General features: G+C 41.6%; 1 protein-coding gene across 2 annotated transcripts in view; it reads left to right on the top strand.

The window, feature by feature from the left end:
- Positions 1 to 17309, top strand: part of cntn5 (contactin 5) — a 158024-nt gene that overhangs the window by 130316 nt on the left and 10399 nt on the right. The window lies entirely within an intron of this gene.

The raw sequence follows: 17309 nt of genomic DNA, 5'->3' as shown, positions 1-17309 counted from the left end.
ACGTCGGAACCCGGCCTCTCGCAAACACGGCAAACTAGGTCCCTGCTATTACTTTAAATAAATGTCAATGACAAAAAAAAATATATTTTGGTCTTTTTGCATTTTTTAGGCTAAATCATATCCTATATTTTTTAAATTATTTTTGCAGACAAACCCCAGGAGCAGGAGAAAGAGCCAAAGCACGATTGTTTTCCGCCAGAGCGGAGGTGGAAGTGATTACTGTAATAAGACGCTCCCGTCCGAATTAAAGAGGATTATCTCATTGGACCCGCGGGACGTTTCACCGTGCCGCTTAACACACGTTGCAATAAAGACGTTGAATTGTGATAAGGCTGAAAAAAGGAATATTTGATTGTAGTATTGGTTGTAGATCACTTTTTTAGTTTTTTTTGTTAACTTTAGCAACCAACATTTGTTAAAATCAGCGAATAAAGCATTTAATAAGATAATTTTGCTTTCTTTATCAGATGAACAACATATCTGAAAATAAAGACGTAGAGGTATATAAAGTACTATAAATACACATGTATATACATATACATATGTGTATATATATACAGGACTGTCTCAGAAAATTAGAATATTGTGATAAAGTTCTTTATTTTCTGTAATGCAATTAAAAAAACAAAAATGTCATACATTCTGGATTCATTACACATCAACTGAACTATTTCAAGCCTTTTATTATTTTAATATTGCTGATTTTGGCTTACAGCTGAAAAAAACTCAAAAATCCTATCTCAAAATATTAGAATACTTCCTCAGACCAAGTAAAAAAATAATTTTATAACAGCAAAACTAAAACAAACATTTGAAAATGTCCATTGATGCACTCAGTACTTGGTTGGGAATCCTTTTGCACGGATTACTGCATCAATCCGGCCTGGCATGGAGGCAATCAGCCTGTAGCATTGCTGAGGTGTTATTGATGCCCAGGATGCTTCGATAGCGGCCTTCAGCTCATTTGCATTTGTAGGTCTGGTGTCTTTCATCTTCTTCTTAACTATACCCCACAAATTCTCGATGGGGTTCAGGTCAGGGGAATCAGCAGGCCAATCAAGGACAGTGATGCCATGGTCAGTGCACCAGTTACTGGTGGTTTTGGCACTGTGGGCAGGTGCCAGATCATGCTGGAAAATGAAATCCTCATCTCCATAGAGCTTTTCAGCAGATGGAAGCATGTAGTGCTCTAAAATCTCTTGGTACACAGTTGCATTTACTCTGGACTTGATGAAACACAGTGGAGCAACACCAGCAGCTGACATGGCTCCCCAAACCATTGCTGACTGTGGGAACTTCACACTGGATTTTAAGCAACTTGGATTTTGCTCCTCTCCAGCCTTTCTCCAGACTCTGGCGCCTTGACTTCCAAATGAAATGCAAAACTTGCTTTCGTCTGAAAAGAGGACTTTGGACCACTCTGCAACTGTCCAGTGCTTCTTCTCCATAGCCCTAGTCAGACGCTTCTTCTTGAGAATATATATATATATATACATGAATATGCCTTAATATTTGAACAAAACATTATTTTATCAGACAACAAAATAACATCTCATGATTAGAAAAATTATCTTTAAATATGATTATAGTTTCCATATGTCAAGTCAAGTCATTTTTATTTGTATAGCCCTTAATCACAAATAGTCTCAAAGGGCTTCACAAGTTATTACATATAAGAAGTTTAGGTTATTCATATGCTATTGAGTAGAAGTGAGTTTTAAGCTTAGACTTAAACATGTCCACTGAGGCAGCAGATCGGATCTCAGGGGGAAGAGCATTCCACAACACCAGTGCCCGGATGGAGAACGCTCTCGAACCAGCGGAACACTTCTTGGCTCTTGGGATCACCAGGAGACCGGCGCTCTCAGAACGAAGGCTTCGGGCCGGAACATATGGGGAAATCAGATCTGAAAGATAAGAGGGAGCAAGTCCATGTACGATTTTGTATAGTAATAGGAGAACCTTAAAATCACATCTTAGGCTAACAGGGAGCCAATGCAGGTTAGCCAAAATTGGGGTGATGTGATCGTACTTTTTTGTCCTAGTTAAAAGCCTCGCTGCAGCATTTTGTACCAGCTGAAGACTCTTGAGTCTGGTCATCGGAAGACCGGAAAGTAGTGCATTACAGTAATCGAGACGGGAGGTAACAAACGCGTGAATTATGATTTCCGCATCCGACTGAGAAAGTATAGGACGAATTTTAGCAATGTTACGAAGATGGAAGAAAGCGGTTCTAGTCATTTTCTTCACATGTGTTTGAAAGGACAGATCGGGGTCGAAAATGACACCTAAATTTTTAAGTGAGTCGCTCTGTGTGATGTGGCAATTGTCTATGTTCACAGCGGTTTTAGAGAATAAGTCACGGGACTTAGATGGACCAATAACTAACATTTCAGTCTTTTCAGAGTTAAGACGCAGGAAATTGAGTGACATCCACTCTTTTATCTCAGTGAGGCAGGCCTCCAAATTTCCACAGTTTAGTGTGGCAGATTCCTCCATCGGGAGATAGAGTTGAGTGTCATCTGCGTAGCAATGGAAACTGATATTATACTTGCGAATAATATCACCTAGTGGAAGCATATAAATGCTGAAGAGAAGGGGGCCAAGCACTGAACCCTGCGGAACACCACAAGTAACACTAAATGGCTCAGATGTCAATTCGCCATATTTAACGCAGTGTGTCCTATCTGAGATGTAGGATCTGAACCATGAGAGGGCGTTTCCTGAGAGACCAATCTATATTTCCAACCGTTCTATCAAGATATTGTGTTCCACTGTGTCAAATGCAGCACTAAGGTCCAGCAGCAGCAAAAGTGATGATGCGCCAGAGTCCATTGCTATAAATGCTATAAATGTATGCTATAAATGTATTTTACCCAAATTAATGACAATGACATGACATGTTTTATTTTATTACAGAAAAAAATAACATATAGTATAATTTAATATATGGATAAAATATATTAAAAATAAAAATAATATGAATTAATCGTACTTTACAAAGCAACATTTTCTCCCTAAGGAAATGTTTTTATCAAACAACTTAAATAAAAGAGTATAAGTATGAGAATAATGTAAAAGTATATTATATAAATAAATATACTAACTGGGCAGCACAGCAGCTGAGTGGTTAGCGCCTCTGAGTTCATGGGTTCAAATCCAGCTACCAGTCTTCCCTATTAAGAAATTGCATGTTCTCCCCGTGCTTTCGTGGGTTTCCACCGGGCACTCCGGTTTCCTTCCACGTTACAAAATCATGCATTTTAGATTAATTGGCCAGTCCAAATTGTCTTTAGGAGTGAATGAGCGAGTCAGTTGTGTGTCCCTGTATGCCCTGCGACTGGCTGGCAACCAATTCAGGGTGTCACTGCCCGAAGATAGCTGGGATATGCTCCAGCACCCCCAGCAACCCTACAGAAAACCAGTGCAGATAATGGATGATATACTGATAATAAAATGATACAAAAATTATATGGAAAATATAATGCAAAAAACATATCATAAATATAAATAAATACATCAAATATGATGTAAGTAATAATACAAAATGTTCTCGACCATGAGGTCAGAATTTATTAACACGATTGCAGGGGTGGATCCAAATGCAGGGAAGCTGGAACAGAGGCAGGTGTGCTTAACAGAGGATGGTATTTTTTAACAAATACTGAAGCAAGAAAAACAAACTCAAACAAACAGGTTTTTAAACAACTAAACACGTTTCCAAATCATAAACAAAAACAAACCTGACATGGTATCATAATGCAGAATGAAAGTGGCATTGAAATGGCAACCAGGATGACAATGACATGAAAATGACCATTTCCCTACCAGGTTTGCTGTCCAAACAGTCATTATAAAGGGTCACGGTAATCACCATCAGGTGTGGGGAGATTAATTTTAGGTGTGCCCAGTTCTACACCCCCTGGTTGGTGCTCTCTGATGAACATGTTATGCCAGATCATGACATTTATTTGTTATTTTTAACTCATTCAATGCCATAATACATAAATAAGTATTCAGAAACATTGTCTCTGAGCGCCACTTGAACTTGAAAGAAACATCTCCTGGAGGCAACTGGGAAGCATCGTCAGTGATGTATCCTGAGTTCATTGAGTGTTTCGGGTCTTGCAACATCAGACACTCTTGCCCAGGTGACCCAGCCAAGGTTGATCAGGCCTCAACTTGCGTCCCAGTAGCAGTCCACAGATCTGCCCTTTTGAGCCAAAGCCACCAGGTGGCTTTTTCTGCAGCTTCACTAGCGGGTTTAATGGCTTTCTTCTTGGCTGCCCCTGTCACACCCAACCGTCCTAGGACTTTGCAGTAGGATCATCCAGCAAAACCCCTACAGCCGACCTCTATTGGCTCAAAGAAAACTTTCCAGCCCCTGCCCCTGCACTCCTCCACCAGCTCCTGGTACTTTGCGCGTTTCCTTTCATTTGCTTCTTCAATGCGCTCTTCCCACGGGACTGTGAGCTCCAGAATGATCAGGTGTTTCGAAGTCTCTGAGGTAATTATCATGTCCGCACGGAGCGATGTTGCTGATATATGCTGGGGGAACCTTAGTTGTTTCCCAAGGTCAACATGCAACTGCCAATCAGAGGCAATGTGGAGGAGTCCGGATGTTGTTTGTGTACAAGCCCTGGGTTTCTCCCCTGCCTTGATGAAATTGACTGCCTTGCTTGTGGCTTGATGGTGTTTGCCCCTGTTGACTGCTAGGGCAATGCACTCAGCAACTGCTTTCAGAACCTGGTCATGGCGCCAGCGATAGCGACTATCAGTCAGGGCCTTTGGGCATCTGCTGAGGAGGTGTTCCAAGGAGCCTCTTCCAGAGAAAAGGGGGCAGGAGGGTGTTTCGCTCATTCCCCACACATGAAGGTTCGCTGGGCTTGGTAGGACATCGTAAACCGCCTGCACAAGGAACCGGACACGGTGGAAGTCTGCTTGCATGATGTTAGGCCAGGTCACTTTGCGCTGTAATGTGTTCTCCCACCTTGTCCATGCTCCTTGCTTCCGGAGTCCAACTGCCCTGCTCACCTGCTCTTCCTCCACACCTGCTCGGACCTCTTCCTGGAGAAGGTGGTGTCTCTCCTTCCCTGGGGCTTGACTCACTTTGGTCTTTGAAAAGAAGCCCAGACCTGCTCTCCCCAATGCCAGGACCCCAACCAGAGTCTTCTGCCTCAATCGTGACTCTGCCACCTCCACCTCCTTCTAAGCTCTCTACTTCCTTCCGGTTCTCACTTCAACCCCAGCTAATGACACCTTGCTGTCCTTGGAATCCCTGTACTGAAGAGCCTCTCTAGTACGTGCCACCTTGAACTCCTCAGCGAGCCCGCTGAAGGGTAGCTGGACGGTATTGCTTGTCCCGTACAAACCAGCGCTGGTAAGGCTGCGGGGAAGTCCCAGCCACTTCCGGAGAAAGCTACTGATCTTCCTTTTGAGGATCTCCATAGTTGATACCGGTATTGCATAGACCAAGAGAGGCCACAAGTCCCTGGGAAGAATAGAGTGCTGGTAGATCCAGGCTTTAAATCTACCAGGCAGGCCGGACTTGTCCACCTTGGTGAGCCACATTGCCAGTTGTTTGTTCTTGGATGGCAGCAGAGTCTTTCAGAGTTGAGTCAAAGAGTTTCCCCAGGCTCTTAACTGGTTGTTGCGGAATGGTTGGGATCTCAGTTCCAGAGATCGAAAACCTGAACTTATCCACCACCTTCCCCCTCCTCAGAACCATGGATCTTGACTTTGAGGGCTTGAAGCTCATCCTCGCCCATGTTATGAGTCTCTCCAAAACCTGCAGGACCCATCTACTCCCAGGGACAGATGTTGTGGTGATGGTAAGGTCATCCATATATGCTCTTATGGGAGGCTGGCGAACACATGGTCTGGAGATTGGCCCTCTGCATTCCACTTCTGCAGCTTTGACTACCATGCCAAATTATTAAAATGTTATTTTCTTATTTTATTTTAAAAGACGATTATAAAAGGTTTGGAGATGCTCATCGTTAAGTATCAAGCCTCTGGTAAGGATTTCACTGTGATAAATCACCATTAGATGGCAGGGGTGGCTTTGATCAGATCTTTGTCCACACATTGAGGAAGCCCAACTTCCTAATGCTGCTTCCTATATCCTGCAAATGTGAGTGAGTACGCGCCCCCATATGGCGAGTAGGCATAGTGAAGCAGTGTGGTGAGAGTCGCAAGATATAGATAGACAAATGGTATTATGCAGTGAACTCTTCAACAGAGCTTAAATGAAGTCCTAATGTCATCGTCTGGTTAGAGAGGGATGATGTTACATGCATATGAGCAAGAGCACGCCGTCTGAATGAACGTGATCACCATGGTGACCGACATAGTGTGAATGTTCTTGCAAAGTTCATGCATCGTTCGTGCATAGTTAATGCACCAGTTCAGTCTTCTTGCAACAAAATCTTGTTTTTCAAGCCCTTGTGTTTATGGAAAGTATTGTTTTGATATTGCAGGTATCACACATGCAAAATATAGCACAAAGTGAAACTTCTGTTTGAAATGCATCTCTTCACAAAAAGCCGTTTCTCTCAGAAGTTTTTTTGAAAAGAGTATTTTTTAGAAACTTGCAATGTTTAACTGTTAAAAGCAAGAAACATACTTTTTGTTCAAATGAAAGATTAGGGTTCTAACTTTCTTTTCATATGTCCTATGCCTACAAAACTAAATTTAATGTAGTCATTTAAAAACGAGTCAAAATGGAAAATAGTGGCTCTCCCAATTTGAAACAAACGTCTGGCATTGAATGAGTTAATAATATAAAATAATTTTGAGGTTGGTGATGAAGCATTTTAGGCATGGGTGAAATAGGGTCACATTCGTCATTTACGCTGATGAAGTGGTCGCCAAAGCCTACCTGGGGGCCACCGGGGGCCCCTGTCACACAGAAAAGGATGTAACGAATATGCAATTGTGTCCCAAAAGAAAAAAAGAAAGCCGGGCCCGAACCGCTTGGGACTTAGCCGTCCCTGTGTATTAATGAGTTTGTAAACTCACGCTAAAACTAATAAATCTCCTGGCAGGTTGAGGGAAAATTCGACGTGAATTTCTTGCTGGCGGGTTTCCGAAATGGCGGGTTTTGGAATTGCGTATCGTCCCAAATGACTCAGAGCAAAGCCAAGAATGTGTAATTAAGACGGGTTGAAGGACACTTTGGCGAAAGGGGGCAAGCTAAACAGATGTGGAATCAAGTCGTAGTTATTAAGGAAGGCAAAAAAGAAACCGGACAGGGGGGAGGTACCTTCTGGAGGGGGCCTTCCAGATGGAATGGATGCCCGGGGTGTCTATGGCCGCCAAACATATTGTTGGCACGAGTCCAAAAAGCATATTAATCAAAAGTGTTTGGCTCAACTTACGAGTTGAATTAGCATATTTCTCAGACTCTTAGGTGTACAAAAAAAATTGAAAGTGCGCTTTATAATCTAGTGTGTGTGAATTATATTGGAAATGCATAAAGTATTTATAGGAATCAGGCAAAAAAGGGTCACCTTTGTGAATTGTGTAGTTCTGAGAAGAAAATGTTTTAAGGGAGAAGGGGCTTTGTGAGATTTCCCAGAGAATGAGCCCAGTGTTTTAGGCATTGCTTTTGTGTAACTGTTACATTAAAAGCGAGGATCACTGCCCGTGGAAGATCCACCAAGAGACGACTCATACCGAAAGTATGCGTTTCTAGGTGGGAGAATAGTCAACTGTAGCCCATAAATCTTGATACACAGATTAGATTGTAAACAAACTAGAATGATTCTAATTGCTAAGATTGATCTTTGTAGTTCAAGGAAAATCTATATATACTACATTACCCTTGTCAAACACTTCATTGACACTATCAAGTTTTTGTGTCCCTTTTTAAACCTTAAAATCAGCTATAGTATACAGATAAATCAAAACTCTGATGGCCATTTAGCAAGTATTCTAAATTGGCATAGCAATGAACCACATGGACTGACAAGCAATAAATTTACTACGTGAATAACCGTTATAAAAGGACAACATAGCGTAGATGTATAATTTTAATGCACGGTAGTTGAAATAATGCAACATATAGAGTAATTCCATGTATCTGCTATAGAACCCATTAATTTTAAGCAAGATAGACAGTAGAAGTGCCAGATGTATCTTTACAGACAATCTTAGCCCGGTTGTTAGCCTGGTCAGAAGCAGGTTAGCTTTTGAGAGTAAATCACCAGTGTGAATAAGACGAGCTGTCACGTGGCGTGGTGGAGTGGAAGGGGTGACCGGACCAGAACGGAGGCAGGAAGGGAGAACTCATATGCGTTGACGATCATAAGTTTTATTTAACAAAATAAAAGTCGCCCAATACTCCGGGACCAAAACAGAACAATACAGCTTCTTCCAACTCAACTAAACAGGACAAGGCATAACAGACGGAAAATGTTTAAACCTAAAACAGGACAAGGCATAACAGACCTGGGATTGTGTAATGAGCCAGCGCCCGCCAAACCCAAAATCCAGCCTTAAATAGCAATCAGCTGATCTGCTGCAGCTGAGTTCGGGGGCGCGGCAGACTGGTAGCCATGGCGACCGTGACAGAGCCCCCCCTTTAAGGGACAGCTCCTGAGGTCCCCAAAAAAGGAAAAAAAAAAAAAATACTACCTCACGCCCCGGATAGGTTCGACGCTCGGCAGGGTTAGGGGGGGCCGGCAGGCAAACTGGACCGGCAAACACGAGGACAGACAGGGAATCAGAACCGGCAAACACAGAGGACAGACAGGGAATCAGAACCGGCAAACACAGAGGACAGACAGGGAATCAGAACCGGCAAACACAGAGGACAGACAGGGAATCAGAACCGGCAAACACAGAGGACAGACAGGGAATCAGAACCGGCAAACACAGAGGATAGACAGGGAATCAGAACCGGCAAACACAGAGGACAGACAGGGAATCAGAACCGGCAAACACAGAGGACAGACAGGGAATCAGAACCGGCAAACACAGAGGACAGACAGGGAATCAGAACCGGCAAACACAGAGGACAGACACGGATTCAGAACCGGCAAACACAGAGGACAGACAGAGATTCAGAACCGGCAAACACAGAGGACAGTCAAAATTGGCAAAAACAGGCGAGAGTCAAAATCAGGACCGGCAAAACAGGAGAGAGTCAAAATCAGGACCGGCAAAACAGGAGAGAGTCAAAATCAGAACCGGCAAAACAGGAGCAGCGGAGTCGGACTGGCAGGCAGCGGAGTCGGACTGGCAGGCAGCGGAGTCGGACGGGCAGGCAGCGGAGTCGGACTGGCAGGCAGCGGAGTCGGACTGGCAGGCAGCGGAGTCGGCCCGGCAGGCAGCGGAGTCGGAGTCGGCCCGGCAGGCAGCGGAGTCGGAGTCGGCCCGGCAGGCAGCGGAGTCGGAGTCGGACTGGCACGCAGGGGAGACTGAATAGCAGGCAATCGGCACGGGAGTCGGGCAGGCAGGCATGAGAGTCCAACAGGCAGGCGTCAATTCCTCCCGGAACCCCATTCGAGGCACAGCAATGGCCACGACGGGCGGGGCCGTGGTTCGAACGGGCAGGAAGTCGAAGTCGGACTCAGTGGGCGCTTGCCAAGCTGCGTTCTCCAGGTCTCCCCAAATCGCGCTGGGATCGTTCGCTGAGTTCTTGTCGTGGCTGGATCATTCTGTCACGTGGCGTGTTGGAGTGGAAGGGGTGACCGGACCAAAACGGAGGCAGGAAGGGAGAACTCATATGCGTTGACGATCATAAGTTTTATTTAACAAAATAAAAGTCGCCCAATACTCCGGGACCAAAACAGAACAATACAGAGTTCCTCCGGCACGAACTCAACAGGACAAGGCATAACAGACGGAAAATGTTTAAACCTAAAACAGGACAAGGCATAACAGACCTGGGATTGTGTAATGAGCCAGCGCCCGCCAAACCCAAAATCCAGCCTTAAATAGCAGACCAGCAATCAGCTGATCTGCTGCAGCTGAGTTCGGGGGCGCGGCAGACTGGTAGCCATGGCGACCGTGACACGAGCTCCATTTAACCTGCTTTTACGCAGCCCTTGACCTTTGACATTTGCGATCCAGAATTTGTAATATAAACTAGTGTATATATATATATATATAGTGTATATATATATACTGTATATATATATATATATATATATATATATATATATATATATATATATCCTTGGTCATATCTCTAGAGAGGGGTGACCGACAGCAAGACAAACACATACAATGACAAAGAAAATAAAAGGGAAAAAACACACACAAAAATCTTTGGACAATGGCCAACCCAAATGCCCAAACACCCAAACAAGTTAGGCACCTAAGTTGGTCATGCTTTCGTCCCTCCAGATGAAACGGGACACAAGAAAGCGGCCATGTCACTCGGGTAAGGGTGACACAACACACTGTTTTGTTCAACAGCAGGTCCTGACAGCTTTCACTGGTTTACCCTGCCGCATCATACAGGTGCCCTGCCCATCCCTTAGAACGCTCCCAAACATCCCACTACCCTTTTACAACACCTCTCCACTCATTCCTATCACCAACAATATATATATATATATTATATATATATATATATATATATATATATATACTGGACTGTCTCAGAAAATTAGAATATTGTGATGAAGTTCTTTATTTTCTGTAATGCAATTAAAAAAACAAAAATGTCATACATTCTGGATTCATTACACACCAACTGAACTATTTCAAGCCTTTTATTATTTGAATATTGCTGATTTTGACTTACAGCTGAAAAAAACTCAAAAATCCTATCTCAAAATATTAGAATACTTCCTCAGACCAAGTAAAAAAATAATTGTATAACAGCAAAACTAAATCAAACATTTGAAAATGTCCATTGATGCACTCAGTACTTGGTTGGGAATCCTTTTGGACGGATTACTGCATCAATCCGGCGTGGCATGGAGGCAATCAGCCTGTGGCATTGCTGAGGTGTTATTGATGCCCAGGATGCTTCGATAGCGGCCTTCAGCTCATTTGCATTTGTAGGTCTGGTGTCTTTCATCTTCTTCTTAACTATACCCCACAAATTCTCAATGGGGTTCAGGTCAGGGGAATTAGCAGGCCAATCAAGGACAGTGATGCCATGGTCAGTGCACCAGTTACTGGTGGTTTTGGCACTGTGGGCAGGTGCCAGATCATGCTGGAAAATGAAATCCTCATCTCCATAGAGCTTTTCAGCAGATGGAAGCATGTAGTGCTCTAAAATCTCTTGGTACACAGTTGCATTTACTCTGGACTTGATGAAACACAGTGGACCAACACCAGCAGCTGACATGGCTCCCCAAACCATTGCTGACTGTGGGAACTTCACACTGGATTTCAAGCAACTTGGATTTTGCTCCTCTCCAGCCTTTCTCCAGACTCTGGCGCCTTGACTTCCAAATGAAATGCAAAACTTGCTTTCGTCTGAAAAGAGGACTTTGGACCACTCTGCAACTGTCCAGTGCTTCTTCTCCATAGCCCAAGTCAGACGCTTCTTCCGTTGTTTTGAGTTCAGAAGTGGCTTGACCATGGGAATACGGCTATTGTAGCCCATTTCCTGGACACGTCTGTGAACTGTGGCTTTTGATACCTGGACTCCAGCTTCAGCCCACTGTCTTTGAAGCTCCCCCAAATTCTGAAAGCGGCTCTTCTTCACAATTTTGTTAAGGCTGCGGTCATCTCTCTTGGTTGTGCAGCGTTTCCGGCCACATTTTTCCCTTCCAACAGACTTTTTGTGGATATGCTTTGAAACTGCACTCTGTCAACAGCCTGCTCTTTGAGAAATTTATTTTTGTGTCTTACCCTCCTGATGGAGGGTATCAATGATGGTCCTCTGGACAGCCGTCAGATCAGCAGTCTTCCCCATACTTGTGATTTAGTTTACTGAACCAAGCTGAGTGTTTTTAAGGCTCAGGAAACCCTCGCAAGGTGTTTCGAGTTAATTAGATGATTCAGGTGATTAGTTGAATAGCCTACTTGTATACTTTTTCATGATATTCTAATATTTTGAGATAGGATTTTTGAGTTTTCTTAAGCTGTAAGCCAAATTCAGCAATATTCAAATAATAAAAGGCTTGAAATAGTTCAGTTGATGTGTAATGAATCCAGAATGTATGACATTTTTGTTTTTTTAATTGCATTACAGAAAATAAAGAACTTTATCACAATATTCTAATTTTCTGAGACAGTCCAGTATATCCTTGGTCATATCTCTAGAGAGGGGTGACCGACAGCAAGACAAACACATACAAAGACAAAGAAAATAAAAGGGAAAAAACACACACAAAAATCTTTGGACAATGACCAACCCAAATGCCCAAACACCCAAACAAAGTAGGCACCTAAGTTCGTCATGCTACAACAGAGGACATAATAGTCAAAATAAGAAACTAGCATCCTATAAAATCTCCTTTGCATTTTTCCAATATCAAAACAGAATTAACTTATTAATAATTCACATTGCTTATGAGATTCAACTTTGCACTCCAGGATGAAAAATATATTAGTGTAGATAAGCAATATTTACAGGTTAGTTCTTGTACACTGGCCTAAGTTTAAAAAAATATTACTGTTGACTGTTACAGTTACACAACTGCACTACATCACTCTGATAAAGGTTTCTAGTACTTTACCGGAGAAAGAGTGCAATTGGTGTCTGCCGCCGGCCTTGGTGGAGGTATTCACTCATGCGAGGCGGTGATAAGAAATCCCGACGTGATGATGTCCCCTCTACTACGCTTCGCATTCGTCCATAAATTTGACCATCTTCTACCGCCCCACGTGCTTCATTTCCTCCCAAAATGTGGTAGGATAAATCGGAGGCGGGTGATCGATGGCGGCCATGATTAAAGGAGACGTGCTCCTTTTTGCCGTCGAGCACGGAAGGCGAGCGGGTGGCGCTAAAGCGGGATGGATGACTAAAGCTGCTTTTCCACGGAGGCGTCCATTAGGGTTGGCCAGGAGTGGCCGTGCGCTTGAGCGCTTGGTCACCGGATGAGTTATCAGGATGTTGGCCGTGTGTGACCCGAACTCCTACGAAATTAAGAGGAACCAACTTTTTTATTACTGATTAGCACATAGGGCTACCTGCTAAACATGCCTTTCTAAAATAATAACTTATCTTGTTGTAACTAAATTTTACTATGTTATTACTACATTATAACGGTGTTCTAATTAAGTTGTTCTTATTAGAAAAAAGTAAGGTTAAAATAGGCCCAGTTAACCATTAAAAAAATCTTAAAGGTCACAAATTTTACATATATGATCTATAGGCACAATAACCTACGGTTGTGTTTAGAATAAGACAAAGTGGTCAACCCTGATCAGATCAAAGTTGAAATTGAATGGATGTGATCTCACTTGAGCACTTGGGATCTTTTCACATTTATAATGATCGGAGGGTTGATTTAGTGAATGCCAGATACAGAAAAATTTAAATGAGGAGGGCTCGCCTTGGGAATAGCCTGATCCTCTCTCCCTTTACTTTTCTAAACAACAGGCCTCGCTTACCCATCCAATCAGTCTGCCCTCATTGTTCTACTGCCATGCATGTTTGCTCTTTCTGTTGTTTTTTTTGTGTGTAAAGTAAATGTCTGCTTTTTACCCCTTTACAGTCAGTGAAAGCGAATCTTCTTTCGGGGACCAATAAATTAAATCGAATCTGAATCTTTAGTTTAGTTTGATGAATACAAACTACCGGTAATTGAAACCTAGTTCTTTTTATCCATCTGTTTTTTTTTTTTTTTTTTTTTTTATAAAAATAGAGTAAAATGTTCAAGTTCAATTTTGGTAATCTGATTAGAATTCTTTGTCCGTTTTTTTTAAGTATTTTTAATTATTTATTCCTTATTAAAATAATTATCTGACTACACAAAGGGTTTTGAAGATGTGCGCTACTTATTTGATACCGATTAGCACAGAGGGAGGCCAATTTGATGTGAATTACTAAAATAATAACTTACAGTGTTATTACTATGTTCTTACTATGTTATTACCATAGTATTACTATCTTATTACCAGGTTGTAATTATTTCTAGTAGGGTTAAAACATACCCAGGCAACCACTAAAATTTCTGCCTTGTATAAGTGATGATTTACATATGTTAATTATAGGCTCATGCCAGTTAAAAATCCAAGTCCATAGAAAATCTCAATGACCTATATATCCGTACATATGTGTAATTCATCGATCTATTAACGGCGCGGTCGTGATTTCACCTCTCAAACAAGTTTTAGATTAGATGCAAAAGAAACAAATTTAGATTAGCACAAAAACTATGTTGACATAAATAGCCTTCCATTGGCTAATTTTAATAGGCACATTTGCAGTGTTAAAAAAAATCATAATAAAATAAACTCACCCTGTTGGCTGATAATATACAATATGATTTTTTTGTTCCTGGTAAAATAGGGACACTAGCAAAATAAGAAAATCTGCTTTCTTTTCAGTCTTATTTTTTCACATTTGTTTTTTTTTTTTTACTTTTTTTTCGTGCACAGAAAAAACAAAGGTAAAATAAGACCCTACCCAATTGGCATTCGCAGATTTTTGCATAAGGTGGAGGCTTCTTCTCCCCATTGACCACATCTTCCTACTGTGCAATTTGACTCACGTAAAATCTTCTTCTCGACGGGCCAAGGACATCAAATCACAATTGCAGCAAATCGAGGCAGTTCCTAACAACACGTAAACGCTGGATTTAGTGAGAACATTTTCATTCATTGACATGATTTTGCCCCGAGTCGAGTTGAAAACAATTCGAAGGAGCGGACCAACAATGGTGGGGTCGATCATCCATGCCAGATGCAATGTTATAGATCCCCAAGAGGAGGCAGAAAATCAGTACAGGGGACATTAGTGGTTGATCTGAAACGCTGTTGGGCTGTTTGAATGTGGCAAGCTGGTGTGTTAACTGAGTCTCATTATCAGACTACAGTAGACCCCGGAATACAGCGACCCCGCCTTTCGCCATTTTCCCTTTACGGTGGGGAATAAGATGCTTTTTCGGCCTTTCATTACATTTCCCCCAATATACAACATCAACTACAAATGATTTCTCGTGGCCATAGTTAAATCCTCACAACAAAAGTGCGAACACCCTTTTAAGAAACTGCAAAACTGCACAACCCTATTTGACATGGTGGACATTTTTTTACTCCCCTTTTTGATGTACTGGTTGTCCCTCCTCAGCAGGTGTTACAGTTAATTGATACTTGTTGAAAAATGTAATCAGTAACAAAATCCGAATACCATAATATTAAAGTAATGTAACCTGGATTACTTTAGTTTTGGATTACTCCAATATCGAATATGCTAATAAAATACAAAATAAACTAAATATAAATACTATTAATAAAATGCAAACTTAAAAAAGATAGAGGAACCAAAGTCCAACAAAAAAGTGCTCACATTCTAACCAAGTAATATAGTGTATTGAGAAAAAATGAAATTTTCTCTTTCACATGGCAGAAGAGATATGCTTTGTTTTAGTTACTCTTAATAGCTCATCAGGAACCCAATATTGTTTTAAACACGCTAAGTGTTTACTTTCTAAATTCCCCAAAAAGATCTGTTATGTCTTGACATCTCTCTATGTCTCTCTCGTGTCAGTGATTGAAATTATGAGAGACACAATTCGTCCATCAGCACATTTTGAATATGTAACTATGAGGCTCGTGAATGAGTGCATGAAGTGAAAAGATGGATGCTTGAAATGATGCTGTTGAAGAGGGCATTAATCATTTCACGTCATGTTATTTCATTTCTATGTTCCTACTTGTTGTTGATGTTGTCTTGTTAGTTGCACTTTACTTATTTCGGTTAGTATTGTGACTTTTTGGTCATATATACGCAGGCACCTGCGGGAGTCCTTAGAGTCAGCGCACCAGTGAGTGGGAGTGTGTGTTATAATACCGCAGAGAGAGGGAGGAGCAAACAGAAGTGGCGAATGTAAACAAAGCTAATGCCAAGGAGTAAACGAATAAAAGGTTAAATGCACCGCAAACCGGATTTTATCATTTTCCCCTGAAGTGTGCAACATAAATATGCCTTCGAATGAAATTGAAATCCTGCAAAGTAATCCTTATTTTTACTAAATGTACCTGTAATTTGATTGTCTTTTTTCTGTTACTGTAACGGCCTACAATTACATGGCATACCGTTACATGCACTCTGTTACCGTTACATACATTCTATAACTCCCCTAGCCTATTTCTTAGTCTTGGGTTTTAAAAGGTGTAAAACGTATGCAAATGCAGATCGGCAGTAATAAAAGTCACTCTTGATTAATGTAAAATTTGCTTTCACACATTAGAATATATTCCATGAAAAGCCAAACGACCGTTTCCCATATACTGCATTTAGCAAGCTTTTAATCCGCACGCTCTCGTTAATTAATTGAATTTGGGCCTAATGAATTGTCGTTTGATTGGACGGGATTGCCGCAAGACAACTCGCAGCAGACGCTGTCCTAAAGAATTTCGAACATCTTCCAATTCTGGCGACGGGCTCCTCCTTTATAGACGCTGGCAGAGAATTACAGCAAACGCAGAGGAAATTGCGCCAAATGAGAAAAGTTTCTTGCTGTAGTGGCTGTTATTCTTTGTTCTTTGCATTTTATATTTGAAAAAAAGTGAAACGGGGTTTTTTGTCGTTTCTGCTGAAACAATGTATGTCCAGCAAAGGACATGAATCACTTCTCATGTGGGAATTGCAAAGTGAAATTGCTGTACAGCGGGGTCAGAAACCAATGTTAACCAGCCAAAGTGTTCAAAACCACCACTACCTCATATAATAACATCAAGAGGACAAAATAGTATGTAGTTAGTACTAATTGTGTGTGGTATACTTGTACTGTAACAACTCCCTATTTTGCGTTTTGTACTTTGCAGCCTGAGTGCATCGCGGGTTGAAAAAGACCAGCAAAAGACACTTAGACAAAATGCACGGTTGTAGATGTGATCTATTATCCCTAGATGACTACTGCTGGTATACAAATTATAAATCTATCCATTAAACACTCGAGGGGTCCCACATTTGAATGGACTAGTGGAAATATCCTTATCATCCTTGGGAAATTCTTTCCCACACCATTCAACCTTTACCTGAGGAAATTCCCCGTATTCGGTTGACAGGGACCACTTCTGACTACAAAATAAAATACAATTGAAGTTATATAATTACAACTAAATACACAAATAAGTTATATGCTGACAAAATGTACAATCATGACAAAATATTAGCAGTGACAAATTTCAATACGATTGTAATAATATTAAAGTATCAATATGTGGTA

The sequence above is a fragment of the Urocampus carinirostris genome, chromosome 10, assembly GCF_059441175.1.
Source record: "Urocampus carinirostris isolate Australia breed hairy pipefish chromosome 10, RoL_Ucar_1.0, whole genome shotgun sequence".
Lineage (NCBI taxonomy): Eukaryota > Metazoa > Chordata > Actinopteri > Syngnathiformes > Syngnathidae > Urocampus > Urocampus carinirostris.
The sequence above is the reverse complement of the archived record's forward strand: the minus strand, read 5'-3'. Positions and strand labels throughout refer to the sequence as shown.